The 12,584-nt window shown below is 33.0% G+C and overlaps 2 pseudogenes; both read left to right on the top strand.

Moving 5' to 3' along the window:
• The first annotated feature begins 2,140 nt into the window (after positions 1-2,140).
• Positions 2,141-4,227, top strand: LOC120159012 (annotated as a pseudogene).
• Positions 4,228-8,353: 4,126 nt separating this feature from the next.
• On the top strand, positions 8,354-10,463 carry LOC120159021 (annotated as a pseudogene).
• The last annotated feature ends 2,121 nt before the right edge of the window (positions 10,464-12,584 follow it).

Below are 12,584 nucleotides of genomic sequence, written 5' to 3'. Positions count from 1 at the left end.
ATCGGTAGAACCGGATGAAAACTAGTAAAACCGGGGTGAACCGGCTGAAAACCGGCAAAACCGGTTTGAATCGCCGGTTCACTTTTTTCTTTAAAAAAAATTAAACCAAACGACATCATTTGTTCAACGAGCCAAGCTAAATTCGAGTATTGCTGAGCTCGACTCGAACTCAAAAACTTTAAAAGTAAGCTCAACTCGACTCAAAAACTCACGAGCTAAAAATTATCAAGTTCAACTCGAACTCGAAATATAATATTAAAACTTGAACTCGAAAAGGCTCAAACTCAAAAAAATTAGAAGTTCTATTGAAGCCTAAAATTTGAGCTCAATTGAAGCGAAAGAATAGTTCGCTCATTGCTCACCAAAAGGCTCCATGATTTCGAATGTCAAATTACCTCTATTATTTATAGAAGTAAGTTGGTATGCTCTTCTATGTTTCTTAACCATGTGGGATTGTTTTGTTCTCATATTTTTACTCTTTAAACTTTTGGGATGTTCTTCCATATTTCTTAGCCATGTGAGATTGTTTTTTTTTTTTTTAAATTAAACCAAATGACATCATTTGTTATGATTTTTTAAGCCCCAATTTTATTTTTTTGATTATAGTTATATAATTATATATTATTATATTTATTATTTAATTTGTTTTACTTAAATATTATTTATATATGTTATGATTTTGTGAATACCTTTTAATATTGTAAACTTGTATTACATATATATTAATATTGCTTTGAATATTATGTAAATTTTATATTTTATATAAAATGATTTTGATTGCGCGGTTGAACCCGATTGAACCGCGGTTGAACCCGATTGAACCAGTGAACCAGTACCTTCACCGGTTCAATGTCCGGTCCGAATTTAAAAACATTTATAATTACATTTTAAATCAACTTTTTTACAAATATTCTTTAAAATATTTTTCTTAAATTTTTGGCCTAAATTAGATTTAGGCCTTAGATATAAGCTATCTAAAACTGCGTTGCTTCACGAGCTATTTCTGCAATTTTTTCCCAGGGAAGAAGATAAATTATACTAGAGACTACTCAACTATAACTCTTTCTTATTTGGACCATCATTTTTAAATTCTTACCGATCATACCATCCAACTATTTAAATGCATTCAATTAGATCACTAGCCGTTAATAGTTAACGGAAGTGCTGACTTGACAATTAATAGAATTGATATTATTTATATTTAATACTTATTACTTACACAATCTATCAAAGTGGTCATAATTTTGAATTAATTTAATATATTTAATCCTCCAAATATATGATGACATGTGTCACAATATTATTAGAGGGTTTTTATTAATTTAATTTATATTTAATTTAAATATTTCCCCTCTAATCAGATTATGCCATGTGGCACCATCTGATAGAAAGAAAGCAAATTAAAACAACATTGTTTGTTGCGTTGGGGGTGGGGGAATCAAACATCTACCCCTTGAATGATAAGGAACCACCTCAACCACTGCTCTATGGCTATTTTCTCGTATAATGCTTACGTCAACTAATATTTATCTTATAATATAATGAAGGCTAAAACAATAAAAATAGAAGCAACACTAAAATGACTCTAGTCGTGGTTGGTTGAATATAAACAATATATTTTAAAATATATTATTTTTTGGGTGGTTCGAATATAATAAATATATTACTTTGACCATTTAAAGTATAATAAAAATAAAAAGCAACACTAAAATGACTTGATTTGAATAAATTAATTTATTAGAATCAAGTCAAGACGGGTCAAATATAAACAACACTTAAACAACTTAATTCAAATAAATTAATTATTAAAATATATTCGACCTACCCAACTTGATTAGAATAAATTAATTTAAATTATGATCACTTTGATAGATTATGTAAGTAATAAGGGCTAAATATAAATTATAAAAAATTTATTAACTGTCGCGTCAGCATTTCCGATAACTATTAACGGCTAGTGACCTGATTGAATACATTTAAATAATTTGATAGTCTGATAGACAAGAGTTAAAAAGTGGTAGCCGAAATGAAAAGAAGCTATAGTTGGATGGTCTCTACTATAATTTATCCCAAAAGTAGTGAGTGCCTAAACTTGTGCAGGAGCGGCTGTTATATCATTATCATCGTCCAGAATCTTCTCCAGCAGTATTCTCTACAAGCCTTCTTCTTCCTTCACCCTTTCGCGCACTCTTACTTTCTCTGCTCCTAGCTTCTCTATCCGATCAATGGCTGACTCTGCTTTCAGGAAAGTTCAGATTCAGAGAGATGACACTGTCAGTTCAACTTCTCCTTTCCTCTTCGTTTTAACAGTTTATAAATCAGGAATTTATTTTTTTATATGATTTTGATTGTTGGGTATTTAGTATCTTTTCTGAAATATTAGTGATTAAGTTGTATGAGATGTTTGGTTGAGAATTTAAGACTGAAATTGATTTTTTTTACTTGACTAAAAAATGGATGATTCATTTACATTGACTAATCATGTTATAATTATCACGGGTTTCAATTTTTTCATGATTTTTTATTGTTGTATATTTGATATCTTTGCTGAAATGATAGTGACTGAGTTTTGTTTTTAATATTGTCTAATATTTTTACTGTCACCGTTGGTTTTAGCTATTTGTTGAGTTTCAGTCGATAATATTGTTTTCCTTTTTCAACAAATCTAAAACAGAGCCAAGTTTTATTTTGTTGATATAATCTTTTATTTATTTATTTATTAATTTTTAAATGCACCATCAAGCATTTGATGCATATGTGGTTGGCAAAGAAGATGCACCTGGAATTGTTGTTCTTCATGAATGGTGGGGTGTGGATTTTGAGATAAAGAATCATGCCGTGAAGATCTCTCAATTGGGTTCAGGTTTCAAAGCTCGTATTCCAGAGTATGAATTTCATTCCTCAGTTGTTCTTTTATTTTTCTTGTTTATATTTTTTCTTTAATCTTAATTACCATAAACTTGGCGTTTGCTGCATTTTAATGCTAATTCATTTAAAATTTATCGACTTGCTTCAGTTTGTATCGAGGAAAGGTTGGTCTGGATGTTGCTGAAGCTCAACAACTAATGGAAGGCCTCGACTGGCAAGGTGCTGTGAAGGATAGCCGTGCTTCATTTAACTGGCTTAAAGCTAATGGCTCAAAGAAGGTCTGTTCTGGTTCTTTATTGTCTTTTTTGTTAAAGCCCTATGATTGCTCAAAACTTTTTTTTATGTTTATACACTTCATTTTATTGTCTGTTCTGCTAACTTATAGGACTGAGATAAGCTGAAACAGATATATGAAGCTGATTCATATTTAGTACTTTTCTTTTGTTTGGATGACTTACTGGATGGAGAATCTGAAAGACAACAAAATAGTATTGGGTTCATCCATTTTTCTATAAGTGATTTAAGAGAAATAAATATATATATTTTTTGATTAAGTGGAAAGGTATTTAAATTCCCAAGGCTAATGCCGGGGTTTGAACCCACACAAGACGGGACAACATGAGCATCCTTGGCACTCGACCATTTAATGGATCTAAAGAGAGATAAATATTGCTGATTCCATTTTTTATCTTAAAAAACAAGTATAGTGGATTGATGATTTCATATTTTCTGTTAGCCAATTATTTCCTTACCAATTTGTTAAACGACAATATTAGTTCATCATTTTTATCTCAAATGTTCTAATTTCTTCTTTTTAAAGTGTTATTTCCTAGCTCTTCATGATCTCCTCTAAGTTTAACTTCCAAACAAAGTTAAGATTCTTCAATGAAATTTTCAAGTATTTTTTTCTTAAATATCATAATAACATGGGGCTACCTTTTTTCTTAGCGACTCAATCAGCTGTTTTATCAACCAAACTATATCGGGACGTTAGAATTACTATTTCTGTTTTTTTATATAAGTTTCGGGTGAAGTTTAAAATTTGGTCAGTGAGCAATCTCTGATTTCATTGCATTGCAACAGGCTGGAGTAACTGGTTTTTGCATGGGGGTGCCCTCTCTATTGCAAGTTCTGTTTTAGTTCCTGAAGTCGATGCTGTTGTTGCCTTTTATGGGGTTCCTTCATCTGAACTTGCGGACCCTGCCAAGGCCAAGGATCCTGTTCGAGCTCATTTTGGAGAGCTTGATAACTTTGTCGGGTTTTCAGATGTGATGTATGACAAAACTTTCTTATTCTCTCAGTTCTAGATTTAATCACTTGTTGCCGATCATATATTGAAACTAGTTTTATGTTTCTGAACGAGTATTTGAAATTTCTACATTATAAATGCCCCCTTCAATTTTTTATTTTTGTTGGGAATAAATTACTTCATCCACCTTGCAGGCCATAATAACCGTTTAGCTGCCAATCTTTGTAGAAATGCCAGAAATGATTTGTCAAATACTTTAAGACCAATATGATCATGAGAAAATGACCAGGGAGCCTAGCACAGTGGCTTACTTCATTTTGCTTCCAAAAACCTTCGTTTCGTATAAACCATGGGTAATGGTTTATAGAAAAACTGAAAAAGAAAATGGACTCTTCTGAACCACAAGAAACTGTTCATTCTTTAATTTATCTTTGATTTTGTGATTGGTTGTGAGATATGCGACTACCGTTGTTTATTTGCTGATAGAATGATCAGAGTAATGAAACTTCGTTAGGTCGGTTTATTTGTCTTTTCTATTCTGTTTTTACCAAGCATTTGCTGTGAAATTCCTATGATGCTATAAAGCAATTAGTAGAAAATGCAATAAAACCGTACGATGATTTTACTGGTAGAATTATTGCTGAAAGCATCCATATGAGGTGCATATTTATCCAGGCAATACACATGCATTCATGAACAGGTCCCCTGATGGTATAAGGCGAAGGAAGGGCATGGGATTGGCTGATGAGGATGAAGCTGCGGTCCAGCTCGCATGGTCTCGTTTTGAGTCATGGATGGCTCGTTTCTTTGTCGTAAGTGTTGTAATCGGTTGGTTACTACATCACGGTGTGTGCTTCTTGTTGATAAAAATAAATATAAAACTGTCTCGCTGGTGTCAGGAATGTCCGGAATTTCTGCCTATGCTCTAAGGTGCTTGCTTAGGTGTGTAAATGAACAGGACTCGAATGTGTTTGTTTCTTTAATTTTGAGTCTCTTCATGTTCAGTACATGTTGATTTGAACTTTTAATATTGTATTATGTATGTTTATTTGGAAGGTGTTCATGTCTCAAATCTAACTTGAATTAAGTCGGGTTTTCAACAGCAGACTTCTATTTACTTTAATTTCATGATTAAACAATAAATTTTGAGTTTTAACTTGGTACTAAAGTTAGTAACCTTTTTACAATCCAGTCCATATAAATGATAGATTTGCAATCAAAGAAATGTTTTAAACTTGATTCAACTGAAATTTTGCATGATGTCTATTTGAATGTTGTATAGATTTGTAGTAACTTCAGATTTCATTTCTAAAATAAGCACTTCTATTTATGTGAGAAGGTGAGGTTACACCTAAAACATGCTTAACCGTTTTGCATGTCCTAAGACTACCAAGTATATGAATGACCTCGATGTGCACAAGGCCTAATTATATCGTTATTTGTTCCACATTTCATTGATTAATACTTCACTTGTATGATGCACATATTTCAGGTCATAATACCACAATACTATGTTACATGCATGTAACTAGTTTAAGGATGCACTTTCTACCTATGGCTGAATGTTGTAGGCTACTGGAATTTTAAGATTAAATGCATTTTACAAGTTTCAATATTTCATCATGTCAATTTGTTCGACGATTAATTTTATTATTTCATTTTACTTGTCCATTTTCATTGCATTTCGATTTCCACAATACAAGTATCACTTGTGACACAAAATAACAAGAAGTATAAATGTAATGTCAAAAAATAGCAATGATGTTTTAATAGTCTTGTGTAATTTAAAGGTATATATGTCATGATTTTTTTTAAATCACTTGACAGCGCATACACACTCTCCAAACGTAACTGCTCAAACTTAGGTTCTATAGAGAATAATGTTCACTTTTTCTATTTAGTAAAAATTACAACAATTATAAATGTTCATATCACAGAAGTAAACAATTACATGTTGGAATTCAATATAACTTACTTTATTTACCCTACGCACTCGATTAGTTTCATAAGAACCTGAAATTTTCACACGTTAGAATAAGTTAGCAATCACTGTTTGCAAAAATAATTCTCATGGGTTGGTCCAAAGTTTTCATTTTTTACCTGGAGGTCCAGCCTATTGATTTTATATTTATAAATAATAATTAAAAGAAAACACTAATATTTATATTCAAAATATTTTATTGTTGAAAAATAATAATTTTGGGTCAGGTTAGTTGAAATTTATAAAATTTCATTGTAAAAACTAATGGTTCTAGACTTCTAGTTTAGGCTAGTACTATTTTTATGGTTAAATTCGTTCTTTAGTCCTTAGTTATAAGTTGTGGATTTTTTTTCCATGTTGTACTTTAATTGGGTTAATATTGGTCTCTTTACTTTTTGAATTTTGAAATTTCAATTTTAATTTAAATTTAAAGTATAAATAATTAAAATTGAAATTTTTTCTTAGTCGGTGAGTTGAAAGACAAAATTCATAAGAGGCGATGCAGATTTTGTTTGTTTAATGAGATGAATACTATATTTGTTTGATGAAGATATCGGATTTTCCATAAGTTTTTATGAAGACATCGGGTGGTCTAGATATGTTTTTATTTTACTGTAGATACAACGCTATTTGAAAAAAATAAAATCTGATTCTTTACTTGTAAAATCTTTTTTCTACTTCCTTACTTGATTTGTTGTTAAATTAGAAGACTTAAAACGATCAAATTGGAGAAACAATAATTAAATTTACAATTTATATAATACAAAACTAATAGTATAACTTGACTAAATCTAACGTCTATTAGGGTTAAAATTTTGAAAATAAAAAACGCTTAATATAAAATAAGTGTCCAAACTATACACTTTTCTCGAATAGGTGTCTGAACTATTTCTAGAATGATCTCGGTGCCTCACATTACAAAAGTTACCACTTTAAGTGTCCATGTTGTAAACAACGTTAATTTCCTACTTTAAGTGACACGTGTCACAATCTCGTAATTTAAATTTATTTGAAAAATATTATTATATTATAAAAACCCTAATTTCTCTTAAATTGAAAAAAACCCCAAAATCTCTAAAATTCCCCCTAACCCTAACTCGCCACCGCCGCCCTTTTCAGCCACGATCATTGTTGCCGATGTAATCCCTGCTATCCTCCTAGTCATACACCGTCGTAGTTTTCGCATATTGGCTGTTGGAATCGTGTTAGATCGTGATTTTTATCTTAGGGTTATCGGGTGTAAAAAGTCAATTCATTGTCGATCGGTCGTCGATCGATCACGATTTCACAGGGGTTTTGGTCGCTAGGGGAGATGAAGTCGGGTAGAGCTTCGGTGACGGCAAAGGGCGTTAGTCGGCGTGGGTTAGGGGTTGAAATGAAGGTTTTAAAGTTTTGGGGTTATTTTGAAATTTATGTATTTTTAAATATAACTTTAAACATTAAATTTTAAATAAAAATTTTAAAATTACCATATTGGGACACTTTTCGTTTACAGGAAATTAATGCCGTTGACGGCCCGAACACCTAAAGTGGTAAGGTTTGTAACGTTAAACACTGTGATCATTCAAAAAATAGTTTAGGCACCTATTAGTGAAAAACAATATAGTATAGACTCTTATTTTATAATTAAGCCTATAAAAAATAGAGATTAGCGATAATTAATATAAAATATAGAAATTAAATTTAATTCATACATAGTACAGAGGTTTATATAAGAATTTGACTTTATTTTTTTTTAATTCCGTGAATTTTGAAATACGATATTTGTGACGATTGAACCAAAAAACATTGCATAAAAGAACGACAAGTAGAAGCAAACGATAATAATGTCCCAACATGAGTAAAATAGAAAAAAAAAAATAAAACAAAGGCCTACACTCAATTTGATTCTTACATGCCCCTATCCCATTTATGTTTCATTTAAGGTAAGAAATTTTCAAATGCACTACTTTTTACAAGTAAACGCCATTGTACCGTAGGATGTCCGCAAGAGTGGCTTAAATATCTCCCCGTTTTCTCTTTCACCACTTTCTTGGTTTTGGTTTTATTTCTCGCCCTTCTCAAATGGAGAGATCAATCCTCTTTGGTTTCCTTTCATTATCACTGTATTGTAATTTATCCTTTCAGGTTCATGCTTTCCAAACCAATGCAACGGCCAGGTTTAAGCTAATCCACAGGCATTCACCGGAGCTAGGGAATTTCCCCGAACGACCCTCGGACCACCCAGTAACAAAAGGGAACGTTTACGACAGCTGATGCGGAGCGACAACGCCCGACTGCAGACAATCGCGCGAAGGATGTTCCCGAGAAGGAAGAACGTGCAGGTAAAGATGTGGCAGAGCAACAATCTGGTCGAGCTCCCGATTCGATCGGCTGCCGATATAGGGACAGGACAGTACTTTGTTTCGTTCCGGATCGGAAGCCCGCCGAGGAAGTTCATCATGATAATCGATACGGGGAGCAGTCTTACATGGATGAAATGCAAGTACAAGTGCAAAGGTTGTTCAAGGATAGGGTTAGCCATAATGAAAGGATACTTAATGCCAAAACATCACGTACGTTTCGTCCGATTCCATGTTCCTCTGATATTTGCAAGCAGGACCTTGCTCGATCTTTCTCTTTGCAGCATTGTCCTCGCCCCTCCGCTCCTTGTTCCTATGATTACAGGTACGTTTAAATGAATCCCTTTACTTGCCATTGCCATTTTTATTCAAATATCATCCAATAAAAATTAGTTTTATTTTTTATAGTCTTATAAAGTAGTATTTGTTTAGAATTCTTTTAACTAATTGATAATGTACTCCCCTGTAAAAGTGTAGGTACTCGAACCTAAGACCTCTAAAGAGAACAACATTCTTTTTTATTAGTGAGACTATTGATAAATTCAAAAAAATTATTTCTTATTTTAACACCATAAACAATTAATTTCCGAATTAACACCATTTTCTACCACATAAGCAAATACTCGTTATGCAAAAAACACTTTTCATTGCATGTTCTGCGCGAAGTGCCTTGCGTAGAAATTAATCGATTTGGATTGAAATGAAAGCAAACGAAAAAATTATGAAAAATATGTGAATTTTATCCAAAAAGAATAAATATGCATGGTGCATGTTGAAGACGAGCACGAGTACGAAGTCGGGTGACGGCGACAACGTACATATATTAATTTATTTTCAATCAATCAGTAAGTACATGTTTAAAAATCTATATTTAAACACTTAAGAAAATATTTATATTTAACAATAAAATATGGGAAGTTCATGAAAGTTTTCAAATATTATATATATATATAATCTATTAAACATGTATATATTGATTGAACATAAATGAATAGAAACGTATTGCTATCTATGGCTTGTGTGCTTTTTCGTTCTTTTTTAAAACAAACTGTTGCTTACGCGGTAAAAAAAGTGTTAATTCGAGAATTAATCAATTTTGAGTTGTAGAGTGAGAAGTAATTTTTTAATAGATCTATTTGCGCAAAAACGTCATGATGTATGGACATTTTCCCTTTTTTTTGCATATTGTAAAGCTTTTCGGTGTTGTAGGTACTCGGACGGCACGAAAGTGCTCGGATTCTTCGGCAACGATACGGCCATCGTACGCCTCACAGACGCCGGAAAGTTAAAGTTCCGGAAGTAATGATCGGGTGTAGCGAGACGATAATGGGAGAGTTCCACGACATCGATGGAGTAATGGGATTAGGCTTCGAATGGCATTCATTTGCACTGAAAGCAGCGAGGAAATTCGGTTACAAGTTCTCGTATTGCCTGGTCGATCACCTGAGCCCAAGCAACCTCGTCAACTTCCTCGTGTTCGGCGACGCCAACGATCCGACGACGCCGAAATTGCAGTACACGGAGTTGATCCTGGGAATAGTGAATCCATATTATGCTGTAAACGTCTCTGGAATCTCCATCGACGGCAAAATGCTTAAAATCCCATCGCATGTATGGGACATTAGGAGCGGCGGTGGGGTTATTGTGGACTCCGGTTGCAGTTTAACTCAGCTCGTGAGACCGGTGTTCGATCGAGTCGTGGCTGCTTTTAAGGCTCCGTTGAGCAAATTCAAGAAGCTGTCGATCGGCTCGGAGGGACCGGATATTTGTTTCGATGATACGGGGTACAAGGAGTCGATGATGCCGAAACTGGTGATCCATTTTGCCGACGGAGCTAAGTTAACGCCCCAGTGAAGAGTTACGTGCTTGATGCTGCTGACGGGGAGAAGTGCCTCGGGTTCGCCTCGACGCCTTGGCCGGGATCGACGGTCATCGGAAATATTTTGCAGCAAAATCATTTGTGGGAATTCGATCTTTTAATAGCAGGTTGGGATTTGCTCCTTCTAGCTGTACGTATGAATGATAGAAAAATAAAGTGAAAAAAAAAATACTAGAAGCCATTGGAGTAATCTTTTAAAAGGAAATCTTTAATGTTTATTTTAGACTTGGAATGGTAGAATGCAAATGATAAATCCAGCTTATTTGGGATTCGTTATGAAAGATATGTCTAGAAATCATGAAATTCATGTAACACGACTTACAAGTCCAATTTGAGCATCTAGCTCAAATAGTTTTAATGTAATATACAATATGGTTTTCTATTAATTAAAAATGTGTATTTAAATCAATCATTTAAATTCAAACTTACCTTTTTCATAACACAATTTTATTATAATCTTTAAAACTCGTACGAAGATATCATTTACCTATATATTGTTTCTTGTAATGTTCAATAGTACATTAAGTGCTTTGTAATATATTGAACATGTTACATTAAATGTTCTATAGGGAGCACTATATGGAGAATAACTGAATTACTTTAAATGTATGAGAGAATGCTTAGAACTAGTTAGGTGTTGAGATGAAGTTAAAATGTCTCTCATACTAATTTTGTTGAGTGGATTTATTCTCTGAGCTAGATTCTACAGAGGTAGAATTGGGTATAAACTGCATCACCTATATTGTATGTTTTGATTTAATTAATTACCACTACTTGTGTTCTCATAACGTGCTCATTGTCCCCTAGACCGCTCTATGGAAAAATTACATCAACACTCACAATGCCAACACACATTGCTTCGGACAACATATTCATAACTGTCACAATTCAAAATAGGGATTCAATTGGGTCTTAATTGAACTTAAAACGGAATTCTGGAGATTAATTGGAAGAATTTGAAATTTTAGGATTAAATTGTGCAAATATTAAATTTTTGGTTAAAAGGTGAGGTTTAGGAAGTTTGATGCTAGTCTGGAATCATTAAGATAGTTTGGGGATTTCTTGTAATTTTCCATTTTTAGGAAGTTTAATCTTTTGTTCTCGTAGTGACAGATCCAAAGCGAATTGAATCTCTGATTTTTTGTTGGACTTATATTATTATTATTATTATTATTATTATTATTATAGATGTTTATTTGAAAGGTTAAGTTGAGACCCAAGTTAGAATTTTACCAACGTCATTTTTGATGGGTGATCTATATATTCTTATGTAAATTTCAATCTTAAGTATACCCTAACCCTGAATTAGAGGAGCCATTGACCTAAACTTTTTATACCAATTTAATTATATTCTTATGTAAATATTATATTTAATTATTTAGAAATTATATCTAAATAATGTATTATTTAAAAGGTTAATTATCAAATACATTGATTTTGAGATGTTAAATATATATCCTAAACTTGATCAGATTCGTGTTCATATGAAAATCAAACATGGTTTTTGATATCAAAATACAATATTTCAGAAAACATTAACTCACAGAGTTCAGGCATTTTTCCTGAAAAATCACCGGTGACCGGTATATTTACCGATCTAACACCGGTCACTATATTTCTCGATCTAACACCCTTACAGTAAAGCGCACCCCTGCACCGCGCTATATGCTGATTTGGCGCCCCTGAGGCGCGCCCTGAAGCGCGCCTTATGCTGACAGATACACGTACGTATAGCGCGCCCCTGGGGCGCGACTTATGCCAGTAGAGGTATAGCGCGGGGCAGGGGCCACGCCTTACCTTTAATTTTGAATTATATATAACGCGGGGCATGGGCCGCGCCATACCTTTATATAATTATATAAGGCGCGGTACATGTATCGTGCCTTGTATAGAGACTTTGGCTATAAATACCCTTCTCCCCCGTTAAGTTCCTCTCATATCTCCTCTCAACTTATAAATTAATACAACAATTCCGTCAACGAGTCAATAATTCTGGCAATCTTCTCATATTTGATTTAGAAGTTCGTGTGATTTTTCGTTATAAGGTAATTTTGTTATAAATGTTTTTTATTATACTTATTGTTTATTATGATTATTTGAAAAATATTATACTAATTATTTCAATTAATTTTTGTTTGTAAAATTGGAAACGGGAGCATACGTCGAAATAGTTTTGCGGTGCAGGTAATAATATAAAATTATATTATTTAAATTATTTACGTTGATGTGTAAAAATTTTATTGTGTTATATTTTCGTTCATATAT

Source organism: Hibiscus syriacus, unplaced genomic scaffold (assembly GCF_006381635.1).
Source record: "Hibiscus syriacus cultivar Baekdansim isolate YM2019G1 unplaced genomic scaffold, ASM638163v2 tig00111338_pilon, whole genome shotgun sequence".
In the NCBI taxonomy this organism is placed as follows: domain Eukaryota; kingdom Viridiplantae; phylum Streptophyta; class Magnoliopsida; order Malvales; family Malvaceae; genus Hibiscus; species Hibiscus syriacus.
Note: the sequence above shows the minus strand (reverse complement) of the source record. Positions and strands in the feature narration are given on the sequence as shown.